Genomic DNA, 17,811 nt, shown 5'->3' with positions numbered 1-17,811 from the left:
AGAATGGATCTTGGCTTGCATTTCTCATTAACACAAGCAGTCTCATCACAAACACATTTGCAGTTTGAAAATATTGCAAACCACATCTGCATTTAACTCATCAGCTAACTACATAGTTGTCAACTGAAATGCATGTCAATATGCCTATTTCCAGAGTTTTTCAAAGATTTGACAAAATACATCATATTGTCAATATAGTGATTCATCTTGAAATTCTGGTGAAACCATCTACACAGACATATATATATGCTATATGTAAACTATAATACACACACATATATATGGAAAAGAATAGGATTATTCTAACATATACTTTTCCCTTGAGCACTACTAGCATTGTCTGTCTAACACATAACAGTCTAGCAGTAAGTAGGTGGTAGAAAAGTAAAGTGTCAGAGATGATCTGTCCTTGGACAAAGACACTATCAAATGACAATATGAAAGAGTAAGATTCTTTTTTGTTAGGCTGAGCTCATCAAGGCTTCATGTCAAGGAATAAATTTCCTCCCACTAGGAAGAAAAACTGTACCACTTTGGAAAAATGAACAGATCCAAGTGATGCTTGAACAGGTCTGACAAACAGGAATATGCTCTGACTTAAGAAGTCAAATTCTGCGGTATTTTTAGAAACTCACCATTCTCTACCTCACTGTTTTTTCAGTTTTCAGGCTTAACTTTTGCCCATAAAGCCTTGGGCATATATCTACAGAAATACAGAACACAGACAGCAAATCAGACATTACTTTTATTAATTTTATGGTTAGAAATTAATTTTATTGATAATTGCACAGATGAAAGTAGCACTTTATCTGAAACATAAAGTCCTTGTAGATATATGGGTACAGTTTTTGTTAATGGTACTGTTACTGTTAAAGTTTTTTTTTTTTCTCAGAAAATATCACAATAAGTTAGAAATCACAGGACACTCAAAAGTGTATCCTGTAATAGTCTTTCTTTTGTGATGCTTTCATGGGGCAGAGAGGGTTGTTTTTTTTTTTTTCTGTCTTATTAGTTTTTTTTTCTTTTTCTGAGTTATTGACAACTTCTTCCTTTTTCTGAGTGTATTCACAACTAGTGTATTGAAGAGGGAACTTGCTGGGTCACATCCTCACTATTCTGTAAGGTAGTAAGTCGTATTATTCACAGGAAACATGAACAGCAGTCTTCCCAGGTAAATACTTTTTTAGAAAGGTGAGAATATCTTTATTTAAGATTATTTTAACACTGCACATAAAGTTTCTTTGAAAAGCATTAATCCACTTTAGGCAGTAGAAATACAAAGAAGTGTTCATGAAGAAGAAGATATAATTTTCAAAATGTTTTCTTAATGTTTTTAAAGCTCTAAAACTTTTTTACTGTGTTTCAGAACCTGAATATTTACTATAATAACATGGTCTATATACAGGAAAGGCTTTTTTTTTTTTTTCATGTATCAGTATATACAGCTAGCAGCTGCTGATGTAATAAAGAAATCCCTAGTAGATAAATTCTTCTTACCAAAACAGAAAGTGTTTTAACTTTCATTTCAGTTTAAAAATATCAGGCCTTAGTAACTGGATTTTTTTTTTCCTGGAAAATAAGTAAAGTTCCAGTGCCTTGAAACAAACAGCAACTGTTTTCATGAAATGGCAAGTTTTAGATCATATTAAACCTAACAAAACAGGATTGAAACTGGAAGGAAAACTCAGAGCCATAGGTTTTTTTGTTTTACATCCAAAATTTTGTCAGACGTGATGTCCCCTCTGGATATGGAAGACATAAGAAAAGTATCAGTATTTTTTGTGTGCTTTATTGTACAAAAATCACAGAAAAAAAGGCCTTCCAAACACAAAGCCATTTCAGTTCTTGCAGAACAGGTGGTGGACCATGTGGGTTTTAAGACCTTAAATTCTCAGCACTTCTTTTGACTGCATCTGGATTTATGGAGAAACATAAACCTTGAGTGCAGAGCATTGCTATGACTTTAAAGAACAGAAAGGAAAGACTGACTTACACCTAAGAAACATACTGCAGAAGAAGTTCATATCACTTTATTTTATGACCATTCATAACTGTAATTTGGAACACTTGACACTGGTAAATTAAAAAGCTATTGCATTATACCTATCACATACTTAACAAAAAATGCAAATAATATAGCTCCAAATACGTGTGACAGCAAGCAATGACTACAAAGTAAACAGAATGTTTATATACTATATATCATGATACAAGCTTGCCTTTAAAATATTGACATGAATTTCAAAATGAGTAAGAGAAGAACTGGAAAAGCATTTTTCTGTGTATCTTTTTAAGCAACCCCAACTTTGGTAAATGGGTAGATGTAGATGAACTGATTTTCCCAACGTGACAAAACTGACCTTCAGTTCCTACTTAGGATTTGCTTTTTGCATTTTGCATGTTCTTTCCATGCATTTGTATCACCATGTCATTAATCCCAGTCCACATTTAGACCATTGTAAAATTTGCTTACTTTTCATACTGATATGGTCATGAATTTTATTGCTGTCTCATTTTGCCTGTTCTGTCTTCTCAATGAGCTCTTTAAATGTAGATTTTCTATTACTCTGTGTTAACAGTGCCTATCCAGTCACCTTCATTTGCAACCAGAACTTTTTTCAGGGTGCAGGACCTTGTTGCTATCGTGTTCAGACCACAGTGTTTTGATTTAATTTCTGTTACACAGATAGGATGAAGCTAAGAATCAAGAATCACACTTCATTTTACTTTGTAGGAATATTTTTTAACTCCTGAAATTACAGAACTGGTTGTAATCTCTCTATTAGTACACATTAGGTCTAATAACTGTAACAACACAAAAAGCTGCAAGATATTTCCTGTCCATAGGTACAGAGCTGCTCAAGAAAGTAGATTCTGACCTTGGGTTTCCACACACCAACCTCTCTCCTTTTTGCTAATTCCATTCTGTCAATCTGCTGGAGTCACACAGAAATCTGGATGTCCTTAAATTGATTGTTCTAGCCTTTGCTTGTTACTACTATTTATTCCAACTCAAAAGGAAATTCTTGAAAACAATGACCCAATTGCAGTTGCTGCTTGTTGCCAGAAAAATGTTATGATATTGACAACTGTACATTTATATGAAGGAATTTCACTAACACTTAGGGTGACCGTGCTCCAGTGGCGAAGAAAAGAAGAGAAATGAACATCTGTGAAATTGTTAACCCAAACTACCTTCTCCCATAATCAAAGTTGTGATTGGAAATCGTAGTGGTCAAAGCACTTCCTCAGGATGACTGGGGTCTCTGGGTCCATTACACAGACCTCTATTCTTTGAACAAATTTAGTAAATGACAACAGTAGGTCATCATCTTCCAGAACGATCAACAAGAGATGTACACACATATTTATTCCTGTATTTCTCAGACAATTGTTGGAAGCAGGAGAATAGAAAGACTAAATAAATCTGGCTTCTGTTCAAGGCTATGATGGACAGTATCTTAATGCTTTTGGACCCTTTTCCTTCTTTCTCCTAAGACCTGTGACCCAGCAATATGTATTTTTGTTGTACTCCAGTCTTTCCCTTCATCCATGTTTTCTTTGATTTCCCAGAGAAAGATCTAATATTTCCAGCTTCGTGCCCCCAAATTCAACTTTACGCAGACATCCACATGGAATTTTTCTATCATAAAGTTATGGTTTGACAATTGAAAGCAAGCAAATTGTTTCCCTTGCCTATAATTAAGGACAAAAGCTAGTTACCTATTGAGGCATATAATTTTGAGATGACCCTATGTTAATTATACCTTTGGAAATAACAGAATTGCACAAAATCAAATTCCTTTTTCAAGAAGTACTGAACAAAAAAAGAAAAAAACCACAAAAACAAAACAATAAACCAAACAAAACCAAACAACCAACCTCTAAGTGTCACTTGCACAAATTTTTGCAGTGAGCAAACAATTAACGGCAGAGTTTAGACTGTGTCAGAGCAAATTTCTGTTGTCTTCTTCCCTCAATGGCTATCTGCTACCAGAAGGCATCATTGCTTTCTGAAAGCACAAGACATCACTGGACAAAAGTCATCCAGACACTAAAGAACTGCAATCGTCCTGACACACCACACCTTTACCTTTGTATACAACAGTTTTGCAGGAAATGGTAAAAAATGACATCACTGATTTACCCAGAGCAGACTTTGACTATGTTTATGCATTGGATAATTACAACATCTGGCAAGTAGCTCTTTATTAAGCAGTTTTTTAGGATATAAAATACTTCTTCCTAGCATTTTCGTGTGGGGCTGATTGAAGGAGTGCTGTCCTGTTGCTGTAATGCCACTACTGGCAGCAGCAGGTTTCTTTACAGAATACATTTTAAACTAACAGTAAGTAAGCAGTGTAACTGAATACCCCACAGTCACATTAGAAGAACTGCCTCTCCTGTATTTACTTGAAAACCAGTTACCTTTAGATAGACTACTGTTAAACGTAAAAACAGAAGTTGGTAGTTCAGAATATTCTGAGTCTGTATTTCTCCAGGCTGGTTGCAGAAGTACCAAGAAGATTCAGAATTTATTTGTTTCAGAATTTCTTAACTATATTTTCCAACCTTGACTTCCAGTGTATGGCCGGCCTGCAGGGAAATTTGCTTCTTGTATTTACAAAAAGTGACCATAAAAGGGCACAAAGACACATAAAGAAAACATGATCAAAATCTGAATGATTTCTTTTTTATTTTCCTCCTAGCATGCCGCAGTCTGTAGTGATTGAATAGGAACTTTAACTCCCTGTTTTTGAACTTTCTTCAGGAAGCTTGGTTATCACAGAATCACAAAATACTTAAGGCTGGAAGGTACTTTGGAGATGACCTTGTCCAGCCTTCCCCATTCAAGCAAGGTTGTGTATTGTTCGAGTAGAGCAACTTCTGTTATAACATACCCAAGGTAAACTCTGGGTCAAGGGGGAATTTAGACTTAAATTTCTAGGTGCCCCTAAGATTTTGACAACTGAAAAGCAGCTCTGTTTCTTGAAGCTTTGACATAACATGAAAATGTCTGAATTTTCCTGATGCAGTTCAGCTAGATTATTACAAAAGGTGCATTTTCATTTCTTTCCATGCTTATCAATTACTTGCAGTAGATCTATGCCAACTAATAGGAAAATGCAAGGTGCCATGAAATGCCATTGTTCAGACTACTCAGTAGCAGTACTACTTTGAACATTTACACAAACGATTTTAAGTGAAACTATTTTTTATACAGCTAAGATTTCGCTCAGTAGGAAAGAATGACAGTATTAAAAGCATTAATTGGAATTTGATCACACATTGTACTAAATAAAGATATCATAAGAAAGAAAATCCAGCAAATGGATATATACTGATTACCTCAGGTAGGCAGAAAAAAATGAAACTGTGAAAAGAATGACTCCGTAGAAACTTCACCTGTGCTTCATTTCTGAAGCATTCTGCACTAATATGTCTGAATAACCCCAGTAAATATTACTGCGAGCTCTCATCCAGATAGCCTAAAAAGCAGACAAAAATCACAGATTACTCTGGAATATGGATTTCTTATAATTTACAAAACTGTGCAGCTGTAAGGGCTGGATTCCACCCTTTAATTAAGGTGCCTCCCACTCCACCCACACCATCACATCTCTAATACTGTTTAGAACATGAAAGCAAAATTTCTGTTCTAGATTCTGAAAATATGGATGATTTTAGGCTGTTCTCTTCAAGTTAAGTTTTTTTAAAATATAGTAATAATCTTCCCTCTGATGGAAATTATTTTTTGTTCATAGTTAATCATTTAGCCTTCTTTAGAGATATTTCAGATAACTGAGAGAGTTATGGTAAATTAGTCGATGATAAGTTGACTAGAAGCCAGCAGTGTGCCCTTGCAGCCAGGAGGCTTAATAGTGTCCTGGGGTAGCCAGCAGGTCCAGGGAGGTGATCTTCCCCCTCTACCTGACCCTAGTGAGACCACATCTGGAGTCTTGTGTCCAGTTCTGGGCCCCTCAGTACAAGAAAGACAGGGAGCTACTGAGGAGGGTCCTGTGGAGGCCACAAGGATGATCAGGAGTCTGGGACTTACTGTCTCTTACTAGGAGAGATTGCAGGAGCTGGGCATGTTTAGTCTAGAGAAGAGAAGACTGAGAGGGATCTCATTAATGCATATATGTATCTCAAAAGTAGGTGCCATGAGGATGGTGTCAGACTCTTTTCAGTCATGCTCAGTGACAGGACAAGGAGCAACAGCCATAAACTAAAACACAAGTTTCATCTCAACACAGGATGAGCTTCTTTACGTTGGGGGTGGCAGAACCCTGGAACAGCCTGCCCTGGGAGGTTGTAGAGTCTCCCTCTCTGATTCAAAACCCACCTGGATGCATTCCTGTGTAACCTGCTGTAAGTGGCCCTGCCTTGGACTAGGTGATCTCCAGAAGGTCCTTCCAACCCTAATGATTCTGTGATTCTGTGAAATTAGTGCTAGATAGTCCATTTCACTGTGCTTCTTAGAGGTCTGTTCAGTCTAGGCAGAAGCTGTGCTCAGTTCCAAAACTATCTTGTAAGAACATCTAAAAAGCTTTAAAATAGACTAATGATATTAAGTACTGAAGATACTTTTTATTGTTTCCTTATGTGACATCCTACAGTGCTTCCTTTTGTAATCACATAATGGCACGATTCATCAAAAGTACAATGTTGCTTATTAATTTCATCACTATTAAGTCTTAAATAAGAATTAAACCTTCAAGTTTATATATTGGATGATTATATCATAAATCACATAAAGTACACATTAACATACAATATTATCACATTTTATATATGCAATATGATTCAACAATTGTGGTTTATATTTAATGCATTTAAATACAAAACAGTACCCATTTTTAAAAAAAAACACTGATCACTCTGATCAAAAATAGTCTCTTAACTATCTCAGCAGTTATTAAAAATAGATTAATTGACTCGTAAAATATGGAGGATAGTTTACCATGGTCACAGATCAATTTTCAGAAGGGATTAGTCTAACAGCTGCTTTTTTTTTTTTTTCCAAATATTTTAGCAATGTATGAAAACAAAGAGTCCTGAAACGCCTTGTTGGTTGGAGATTAGGAGTTTTTAAAGGTATTCTAATGAACTGTCTATATCTCAAATGGATTTACCTATGTTAATCATGCTTGGATCTTTCAAAAAGAGACAAAATTTGCATTATTCATTTTTCTTCTGACTATGGTAATTACAAATAGCTTTTCTATATATGCAGAAAAAACATTTTCAGAAACATAGTTTTGAACTGGATTGTGTCAAGATGGTATTTACGAACCTGTTTTGATCTGATATTAACCTCTGGGAAAGAACAGTTATTTATCCTTGGCCATTTGCTGTATTTTATTTTTTTTTTTCTAATCAAGAAGCAGCACACAATGTACCAAGTTATTTTTGCAAGTGAGTTTCCCACATTTAAATAGATACCATATATTAACTTAGAATGATAAACCAATGAATGCTTCATGCCTGTGTGCTCTGCCAATAGCAAATAATGGAACCTTTAACCAGGACAACTGACAAAGCTCCAGATTCTTTAGAAGATATTGCAGTGTTATTACTATCCCTGAGCATTCACTGCAAAGGGAGATTAAAAATAGGTTTTGCAAATGCAAAAGCCTGTTCCCCATTTAAAGGTTTTCCTATTAAAAAAAAAAAAAACAAAAACAAAACCCCTAACTTTTTTTGCTCTCCTTAAAATACAAAAAGATTTTTTAGGTACTTAATGTAAGCCCACTTACATTTACTACCCAGATCCTGTGAATTTCTCAGAGGACTCACATTTCCACTGAAGAGAGTTGAATCACCCTGCTGCATCATACCCAAAAGAAAGAAATTCATGTAGAGGAAAGGGGAGTGGATCCCGTATAAATAACGAGGGTATGGAGATCACTAAGCTCTTAGCAGTGAGCTCGGGGAATATCTTTAAATGATTTCCATTTTGTGACAGTGTTTTGTATATCTTTGGAATATATTAAATTCCTAGACTTATAATAATATACTTTTCATAGGTCTTTGAAAAGTTTCAGCAGACCAGGTCAGCCTTGAGAGGGAAATATAACTACATTTTTTTTTTTGTCTCTGCTCCTGCAAATGCTTACCCAACTGCGTGACTTTAAACAGAAGACTCACCTCATTTACTGTAGGGTGAATGCTAAGAGTATGCTCAGAATTATGGTGTCTGTAGTCAGACAATATGTAACCTATTTGATACTTACTGTTTAGATAATCAATATCACATCTAATACAAAAATCACAGAGAATGGTACATGAGTATATGCTGAGCTATGTATTTAAAGTTATATTTTCACTATCCATGCACAAGAATAATATTATATCTTATGATACAAGTGAGTAAAAAAATTCTGGACACTAGCCTGAAATATTATTTAAGTACACAGGTTGTGATGTACAGCTTTTCAAAACTTCACTTGGGAAGTACATTCTGATACTCACAAGACACAAGGTACTTTCTCCTTGTACTTAGGTTACAAAAGGACCAGAAACAACTTTTATGCACAGAACTACAATTATCAACACTGCTGATAGTGCCAGGCAACAATCCATGTCTGTATTGCTGGACAAGCTCAAAACAACACAGTACGAAAGGAAGTATACGCCAAGTCTGGGAAACCCTTTCTCTATATTAGTGGAAGCTTTCTGTCTTCCAGATCCCTTTGGAAGCATATTTCTCCAAGTGATGCTTTTGCAGGCTGAGAGAACAGTAAATAATGAAAAGCATAGATCATTTATGTAGACCAGCACAACATGAATCATTAGGTAAAGTGAGCACAGACAAATACTTGTTTTAAGCCAAACCGAATACATAGTAGAAACAAAAAATGTAGGCCATCCTCACACAACAGTCAACTTTGTTTTGAGAACCAGGTCTGAAAAATATTTAGTAGGGCCATATACACGTGTAGCTGCTCAGTGGCAATTGCAAGCAATCCGTGAAATTTCCTTTTGTGTTCAGAATTCTTCCTCTTGCTTCCTTCTTATTTAAACTGAAATGATAATTTATAAACATATCTCAATTGTTACAGTTAGTTATATCCATGATCTTGACATCACATAGAGCTACTGGAGTAGGAGAAAGAGGCATGTCCCCTTTTGCTGGAGGCATGTCTGTCTTTTTTCTGCTTAGTAATTCCAGAGTAAAGAGGTTAAGATATTTGTTAGTCTATGATGGACAGCATCCTGGTAGCACTGAACAAAGGACCAACTGCAGTGGTGTTTACACGCCCTGGTAACTGACATGGGGTTGATGAGCCAGTAGAATCTCTGATGTCTGAAAGCACTGGACTGGTAGAAATATCTACAGACATTTTTTTCCTTTTCTTTCTGTTCATGAATGTTGTTCCAAACAAGAACACTCTTGACGTTCTTCCCGTCTGTTGTTTGAGAAATTATAATTACTGAATGAAAAACATTTAAGTTGCAGTTTTATTTTTGCTGTAACTAAAATATCAATTTTCTCTCCATGATTGCTTCTTACTGAAATCATACACAAAATAATTTTCATAAATCTAGGGCTTTTCTGTGTCCAGAAAACAAGTATAAGATGACCCACTCCCTCTTTGTATTTAAAACTACTATGTGGCACAGAAAATGTCCTGACTGAAGGTACTTCACCACATCCGAAGTTTGTCTTGTTCTTTTTTATAAACCTCTTCAGAAAAGGGGTGCTCTCTGTGTGTGTGTGTGTGTGTGTAGAATGAAAGAAAATTTGTGTGACGGAATGACATAATGATTTATATCTTGGTAGCAAACTTTACTGTTTCAGATCATACTGATGGCACTCAATATATTGTTGAATGTGCTGAGAGCATAATTATACGATGATACTTCCATCATTACTGTCATCACTGTATTTTGCCACCTTGGGAGTCAGCATGTAAAGAAAAAAGATTACAGCACTCTTTCAAGCTGCACCTTTTCAATAGTCTCTGCTCACGTGAGTCCACAAAACCAGCTGCTGCTCACTACCAGAGTCTACAGGGGCAAACTGTTATAAATGCTCTTGAGATTTGGCATGTTATTTACAATGAATTATGCAAATCCTAGGATTTCTACCTCCTTTATTATGTGAAAAGAGGGGTCAATCATACCAGTGATACTTGAGTTAACATCCTTCTGATCCCAAGACCATTGCTGTTCTTGACAGGACAGCTTATGGTTTCTACAACTGTTCCTGAAGGCCTCCAACATAATATTACGTTTGTGAATTATTTTTTACCCAGAACCAGATAAGACTCACCCTTTTATTTCTTTTTTTTCCTCAGAATCTTGAAAAAAAACAGCTTCCAAGTATTTGCTCTATGTCACCTTCAGTCTGACACCTTGCAGCACCAAAATGAACCCAATCTAGGCAGGGAGATGGGGAACAATCCATAGCCAACCAAGCAGTTAGGTTCTGAATGTCATTATCAAGAATATTCAGTGAGATACCCCATGTTTATCACTGCTCCTTACTTCAATGCCTCTGGTTTCTAAAGGATATCTCGTAGACAGTGTCAGTATATTGTATTATATTTTACTACAGCCTTCTTCTCAATGTGTTGAGCAAGAGTGGGCTGACCTGTCTGGGATCTCAAAAGAATGCAGCTTAGGTAATATTATCTCCTTCCCCTTTCCTCCATTACATATATATATGCAGAAGTGTCCATCTGGAATGCAAGGTGGAAGGATTTGGGAGATACGCGGATGACAGAGGTGTTTGGGGAAAGAGAATGAGGCAAATCCAGAAAAAAGGAAATGGATGAAAGAGGAAATAAATGAAAAGGTAACCCAGGGTCTTGGAATAGAACAGAGAAGCTGGAATTTGGGAGAGATTTAAGGAGAAGATAGCATAGGCACTTGACAGAGAGAAAGGAAGCATTAGAAGATGTAGGAAGTAGATGATTCTGGAAAGACAGTGTATATGGAGAATGAAAAGAGAAAGACAGCTTCAATGGGATGAAAAAAGCCTGCAAACCTGCTGCAAACCAGAAAACAGTGCACAGAGACAAATCAAGAGGAGTGAAATTGAAATAAGTCTGGAAATGGGACAGTCTCTCTTTTTTTTTTTTTTTAAATTTTAAAATCAGAACTGCATCCTGAATATGCAGAACCTACTAGAGATTAAAAACATGAATCATGTTGCTACCATTCCATAAACATTGGAGTTGAAATTTATTACCCCAGTTGTGTCCTTTGTGCCTTCTCAGTGAAGGAAGCAAATAAGAAAATACCAGCAAATTCTTAGGTGGTGGATTTGATTTCCACCAATTCACACTTGTGCTGGCTTGCGCCTATATAAAAAATTATATACAGGTCATTGAACTATACTGGCATCCTAAAAAGATGTCTGCTAAAGTTCATAACAAATGGATTGTCATTTTTATAAAAGAACTTTGAAAAGGTTTTTTTCTATTGTTGAAAAGAAAATCCTGTGATTGGAAAACTGTGATTAATATGCGATTTCCTTCACAGGGCTAATTTAATGTGGAAAAGTGCTTTTCAACATTGAAAATCAAAGGATTTGCCACCCAAGCTTGTTAATAATCTGAAATCAATAAAACAGATTTAATCTTTCCATTCCTTTCTCATGAATAACTTTTTTGGCCAAAATATAGATTTTTCTCATGGTCCTAATTTCTGCTTTAATTGAATTACAGAGGATGAAAATGGTTACAGAATATTGTGCTGTGAGCAGATTTGTTTGGATAATGTGGTTTTAACACCTCTAGTTCTGTCCAAAATACACAGTCTTCCTTAAAAGGATGTGATATTGCATAGCTTATATAGTATATTCTGTAACAGTAAATGTTGAGTGGACTTGCATTCAGTGATTAATGGATGGGATGGAGGGAAATAAACTGAAACAACAGAAAGCTAATATAAACAGGGTAGCTGTATTTTTCCAGTTTTGGTGGAATTCAGTAATCTATTTACACAGGTCAGTCAAGGTCATACTGTAGAAATGTTCATTCTAATATCAGAATTCCTGGAATTTGCAATTTTTTATATTTTACATTGAAAATAAGGTGAACACAAAGCTCATGGAAAGTGCTGGATTAGCAGTACTCTGCATTAAAGCCATCAGGAGTTTTACTTAGATTGACCTTTCAAATAAACTTGCACCTTTCTCTGGAGCAACTGTGTTTGTTTAGAAATGACAGAATAATTTGTTTTTCCATGAAGTCCTTGACTTGAACATCATTATCCAATATGATACAAATTTTGCAATGTGGACAGTTGCCCACTTAAAGTTGAGTGGAAACTCTTCCTAGCCATATACTGATAATCTTTCCTGTATTTTTAATTAGTATTCACATTCCCTGAAGCAGAGTTGGGGGGCGGGGGTGTGGGGGGGGTGGGGGTGAGGGAGCGGGAGAATTACTTCAGTAGAATCTGTACAAATTGTTTGGATTTAACAGAAAAGGTTTAAACTTGGCCATCCTGAGACAGACTTAAATGCAAGACAGAAGATGATAGGGTCCACTCTAGTAAGAAGAAAAAAATTCTTTTTGCACTGTAGATATTTATCAATACTATTGTTGAAATATTTATAGGTCCACTGCACTAATGACTTTAAAATACTAACCGTAAGTATCTGTAGGGAGACAGAGATGTTGAGCATAATTTTCTTTTATGTTTTCCTTTTTACCATTCTATCTTTCAAGGTCTCACATTGCAGCACCTCTTCTAGGACAGTCCATATCTTGCCTCCCAATGCTTGTCTGTGGTTCTTGATTTACTAGAAGAAAGGAGGCAACATGAGAGGAATGGAGAAACACTCCCTCGCTCAGATGACTGAGCAGGTTATCCCATAACACTCCTAGATTCAAGAAACAAAAGTTTGAAGGTTAGGAAATAAATAAACTAAAATTTGTCCTTCTCCTGCCTACACCCTCTGCTCAGCCCACAGAAAGTACATCACTGACACGTATGATGTTACGATCTGAACCTCCTTGAGGTTTAGCAGGAGGGAACATTCGGATTTATGAGGCTTCACTTGGACCAGACCAGTTGCTGCTAGTTTGTGAGATCCTCTGTTTTCTACAAAGCATTTTTTGGAAACCTTTTATATAAAAGAAGCTACTTAAAATGAACAGTGGTGTCTCCATAGGAACTAGAAGTTGGTTTTCAAATGAAAGATTTAACAAAATCTTTGAGTTTTGTGAGTTAGTTATAGCATTAGTATCTTCTTGTTCCAGACCTTAAAAATACATGAATTCAGTTACTTGCTGGCAGAATTTAAATCAAGTGGTGTTATACAGATTGGGCTCTCTGACCCTATGGTGCCTTTAGTCTCCCTAGTGTATATTTGAGCAACTGTGAAATAATCACACAGTAACACATGGTATCTCTCTCCATTTGATTGTTGTAAAAGGTGTGAACTAGCAAGCTGTCATTTGGCTATTGATTTTACTTTATTCTCCTCTTCTGTTATTAGAAAGTATTCCCGATACTCTAGTCTTCACTCTCTTTTCCCATCATCGAAATTTAGGGGTACCTTCCACACATGAAGGCTACATTTTGAAACCAGAAGAAAACAAAGAACAAAAAAAAACCCACCAAAAAACCCATCTACTGTACTATATTCAAATTGAAAGCAAATCTTGATACAGACATCCTGCACCTGTGTATGTACATACATTATATACATATGCATGATTTCTTAAGAGAAACACCACCACATGCTGTTCTGTAGTCTTTATCGTCTTTCTAAATTGTTAGCAGAGTTCTCACAACATCTGAGATACTCCAAGAATTCTAGAAGTAAAAGATAAAACTGTATATCTACAAATTTTATTTACAGCTTTCCCTACATATGCTATTTTCAGTTTGTGGCACACACTGTGGTGCACTCTGATAAAGCTGATCGTGCTTCATCATGTCCAAGTCCCTGCAGAATTTAATGCATTCTGTGATTAATTACTAGTTTTCTAGGCCTCTTGCTCTTTTTCATTAAAAAAAACCACAAAACAACAAACAAATGTACAAAGAGCTGGAAAAGTAGCTCCCCAAGCAGTAGAAACAATCAAGCCTAATTTTCTTTGTATTTGTGTGCTGTATCACCTGATTCTTCCACCCTTTTCCCATCAGCAATCTTGGGTCTCTAGCAGGATGGAGCGTGAATAGCTCAGTTGACAAATGGGCTGGGAAGAGTGTGTGGACCAGCCTGCTCATCTCCTTTGTCTACCAAACCTCTATTTCCACAGAAGAATTAGAACAGGATTTGAGACCTGCAGGACACAAGACCTCATCCTTCTCAGAAATGAGATTAAAAATGTGCTGGCACATACATAAGTTTGGAACGCCAGGAAGATCACACAAGTGAATAAAGCCTCATCTCTTTAAGGCAGCAGGGGAAAAAAAAACAAAAAAACAAACGTGGCAAAAATGATCATAAAACCCCTACACTTAAAATCACTTTCTTCTCTATACCTCTGGCTCTAACTACGTAAGTTTCATCACTTAAAAGATTTATATGAATCACAAATGTTTACAAGATAAACACAAGTACTGAGACTATCTGCTGAGGTACTGTATCAGCATTTAAAAGATGTGTACTCAAACTGTGTTAGCTGGATAAATTTTTACATATAGATAACACACATTTACTTGTCTGGTAGTGTTTTATTATCTTTAGTAATAGGAGTTCAGAGTGTCTGTAGCTTATAAATGAGAATTTTCAAATATCAGTACAGAAACTCAGAACATTTCTCATTATCATTTCATAAACCAGTGCCTAACATATGCATTAATGCAGTTTTGTGACAAATCATCCGTTAGATTTCAGAGGAAGGCAACTAAAGTGTAACCTTTCTCAACCTCTCTACTCCCGCTCACCTTCCTGATCTTGCTGTGTAGTAACCCAATGTCCATTGGTTCCAGTTGTTAATGGAATGTCCTACTGTGCTAAAGAGCTTAGTGGGATACCATTTACCAGGGACGCAAGCAACAATCCAAGGCAGAACAGCAGAGAGGAAAATAACACTGTACACTATTAATAGAGTACTATTTAGTACAGGAAATTCATGAGACTGAGACATGAAGGAGTATGTATGGTTGGTCCTTGAAGAGTTATGGCAGAAGTCCATGTATGGTCACAGGCTGGTATTCAGAAGAACAGAAGGAAAGTTGATGCATTTCTCTTCCTCTGCTACATCTTTTGAGTTTTAAACCTGCAAGCACATCCTGTGCTTTACATCAAACTTGAACTACTGGTATGTAGCCTCAATGAGGACACAGAAAGCAGCTGCATGAGCAGGAAGAACAAGGTTTGAACAGTATATTTTGAATGATGAGAGAAAGATCTCTTTTTATAACAAGTGAGGGAATACATGATACTTAATTCCAAGTGACATAAAAGACCCTTCTTCCTTCTACCTTAAAAAAAAAACAATAGAAGATTTGTATCTTCCAAACTTAAATAAGATCTTAGAGTTTGTTCAGTGTTTTTCAGGAAACATTTTAAGTTAATAAAATGTGTAAATGTAAATTCACGGCTGTTCTAACCTCAGAGAAACGTACTGCTGCAATCTAGGCAAAAATAGAACATCAGTGTAAAATGCTGTGTTTGAAATTTTTACATATTTTGGAGAAAAAAAAACCCAAAACACTAAGTAGTGTGTAACAAATGAATTATGGTTCTTGATGTGCTATCTCCTCTTAACAGGGAAGGAATATTAAAGGTGTATTACCAAACCATATATATATACATTTATGTATGAATATGTGTACACCACTATCTGAAGTATAAAATTTATGCTACTGATAATAAGTGTCAAGATGTACTAGAGCAATAGTAAGTACAGTGTTTTAAGGCTGCTTCATGAATTTAGGTTATTTTTTTTTTTGCTTTAGCAAAAACCAGGAAATCTTATAAATAATATTAACAAAATCTGATTTTAACAGTAGCATAGAAAGAAGCACAGTTATTCCTACTGTGGACTGTAATGCTGACTGAACAGAAAGAAGAGCTACAGAACTTGCTTATGATGTTAAGATAAAGGAAAGCTATATGTAGTCCCAAAACTCACATCCGCATTGTGATACCACATGAAAAATATAAAATGCATGGGTTTATTGCTCAATTCTTCAATGTCACACAAGGATCGCAGCATGAAGAACACTAAAACAGCTAAGCATACTGATAAAAACTGCTGGGACATAACATTAAAACCTGATATACATATTTAGTATTGCCATTTTAAAGCAAATGCAGCCCTGCAGTCATTTGAGTTAAGGGGGCAAAGGTGAGGATTTAATTCTTGCTTTCTTTAACCATGTTTATTACGATAAAGGTAAAATAGCGTATTGCCCGGCTTTTGATTTTTATTTTTACTTTGAAGCCACAGTTGCTTATTGAAAAGTTTGTCTTTTATTGAACAGTTCTTTTTGACAAGATAAAAAATAGTCATCCATGCAACATTTCATATATTTACCTTTTCATATGAAGAAATTTTTACAAAGTGATTTGGTATTTTGAAAGATACTATTTCAAAATGACTAGGTCTCCTTTAAGTCTAAGATTACCTAGGGGACCATTTTTTGAGGTGGCAGCATCAAAAGGAAGATGACAATTTATAGGACTTGGAAGAACAAAGTTTATATTCACTTTTGTCAGCCTTCATGTTGGCAGCACTGCCTTCCAAGGAAGGATAAAATACAATTATAGGATAGAGAATACCCAAATCCCTTTCCTCTGCAGAAAAAGTAGCAATGATCTGCAATGGACTTTTGCATGGACCACCATGACTGATTTCAGGTTGATCAGGTTGCAGCAGGTCAGTGCTCCACTCGGGACAGGAGGCACAAGGCTGGTCAACATCGCACCTGCAGCTGTCTACACACGGAATCCAGTAAGCCAGTTTTCGTGGCTTTGATACTATAATAGGCTCCCATCACCATAATGACTGACTAATATTTACTGTTTTTAATGTTTTACTCCCGTTTTACGCAGGAGGAACTGTGGCACGGGGAGCATATGCTTCAGGCTTCTGGAGATGGTTAGAAGCCAACGGTGAGGTTTCCCAAAGCACTTTTCACATAAATCCTATTGTCACTTAGATCCTAGGCACTGCTCTTTCTTTGCAGAGGATTATACAAGATGGGATAAGAAAAGCTGGAGTCTTTCTTTAGCCCCTCGGCACGCCACCGGTTGCGCCGAGCAACATGTGGTGTCACTCAGCAATTCGACAGTTTTTCAGGAAGAAAACTAGGGACTTGCCATGGACAGGCACGACTACATACACACCGCTTTGTAACTCCCCCCTCGGGCATCCCTGGGTGCAAACCGGGCCAAGGAGCCTTTGGACCCCCCCGATTTCCACTCGAGCAGGGAAGTTTGTTAGTAGGGGATGACGCAGAGCAAGGGGGCAGCGCCCGCAGCCGGCGGTCCCCGAACCTTGCAGCACCCCGAGGCCGGTGGGGCTGCGGCCGCACAGCGGGATGTGCCCCGCCGGGCCGGCACGGTGTGACGTCACCGCCCCCTCCCCCCACCGCCCGGCGCGCGCGAGGGTGCGCGTGGGGTGCCTCTTGCGCGGTGGGTAGCTGCCTCCCGGGCCCGGCCCTGCCGGGGTCACCCTCCTCTGCGCACCCACACACACACACACACGCACACGCACCGAGCGCGGCAACGTGCTTTTCCCACCACTTGGGGCCATGCGGCTCCTGTGATCCTCACAGCGTAAGAGGATTAAAAGAAAGCCAACCAAACCAAACAACAGCCAACAGCCCAAACCCCACTACAGCAAACCCGCTGAACGAGCGACCGCTTTCTCCAGCCGGCAGCGCACC

At 37.2% G+C, this 17,811-nt stretch overlaps 1 protein-coding gene across 1 annotated transcript in view; it reads left to right on the top strand.

Moving 5' to 3' along the window:
* PTPRD (protein tyrosine phosphatase receptor type D) overlaps positions 1 to 17,811 on the top strand; it is a 601,423-nt gene that overhangs the window by 207,343 nt on the left and 376,269 nt on the right. The gene's annotated exons all lie outside the window — the stretch shown is intronic.

This window comes from Pezoporus flaviventris, unplaced genomic scaffold (assembly GCF_033815535.1).
Source record: "Pezoporus flaviventris isolate CSIRO_AGI_PZ_B2104156 unplaced genomic scaffold, CSIRO_AGI_Pfla_v1 ptg000150l, whole genome shotgun sequence".
NCBI classification, from domain to species: Eukaryota; Metazoa; Chordata; class Aves; order Psittaciformes; family Psittacidae; genus Pezoporus; species Pezoporus flaviventris.
The sequence above is the reverse complement of the archived record's forward strand: the minus strand, read 5'-3'. Positions and strand labels throughout refer to the sequence as shown.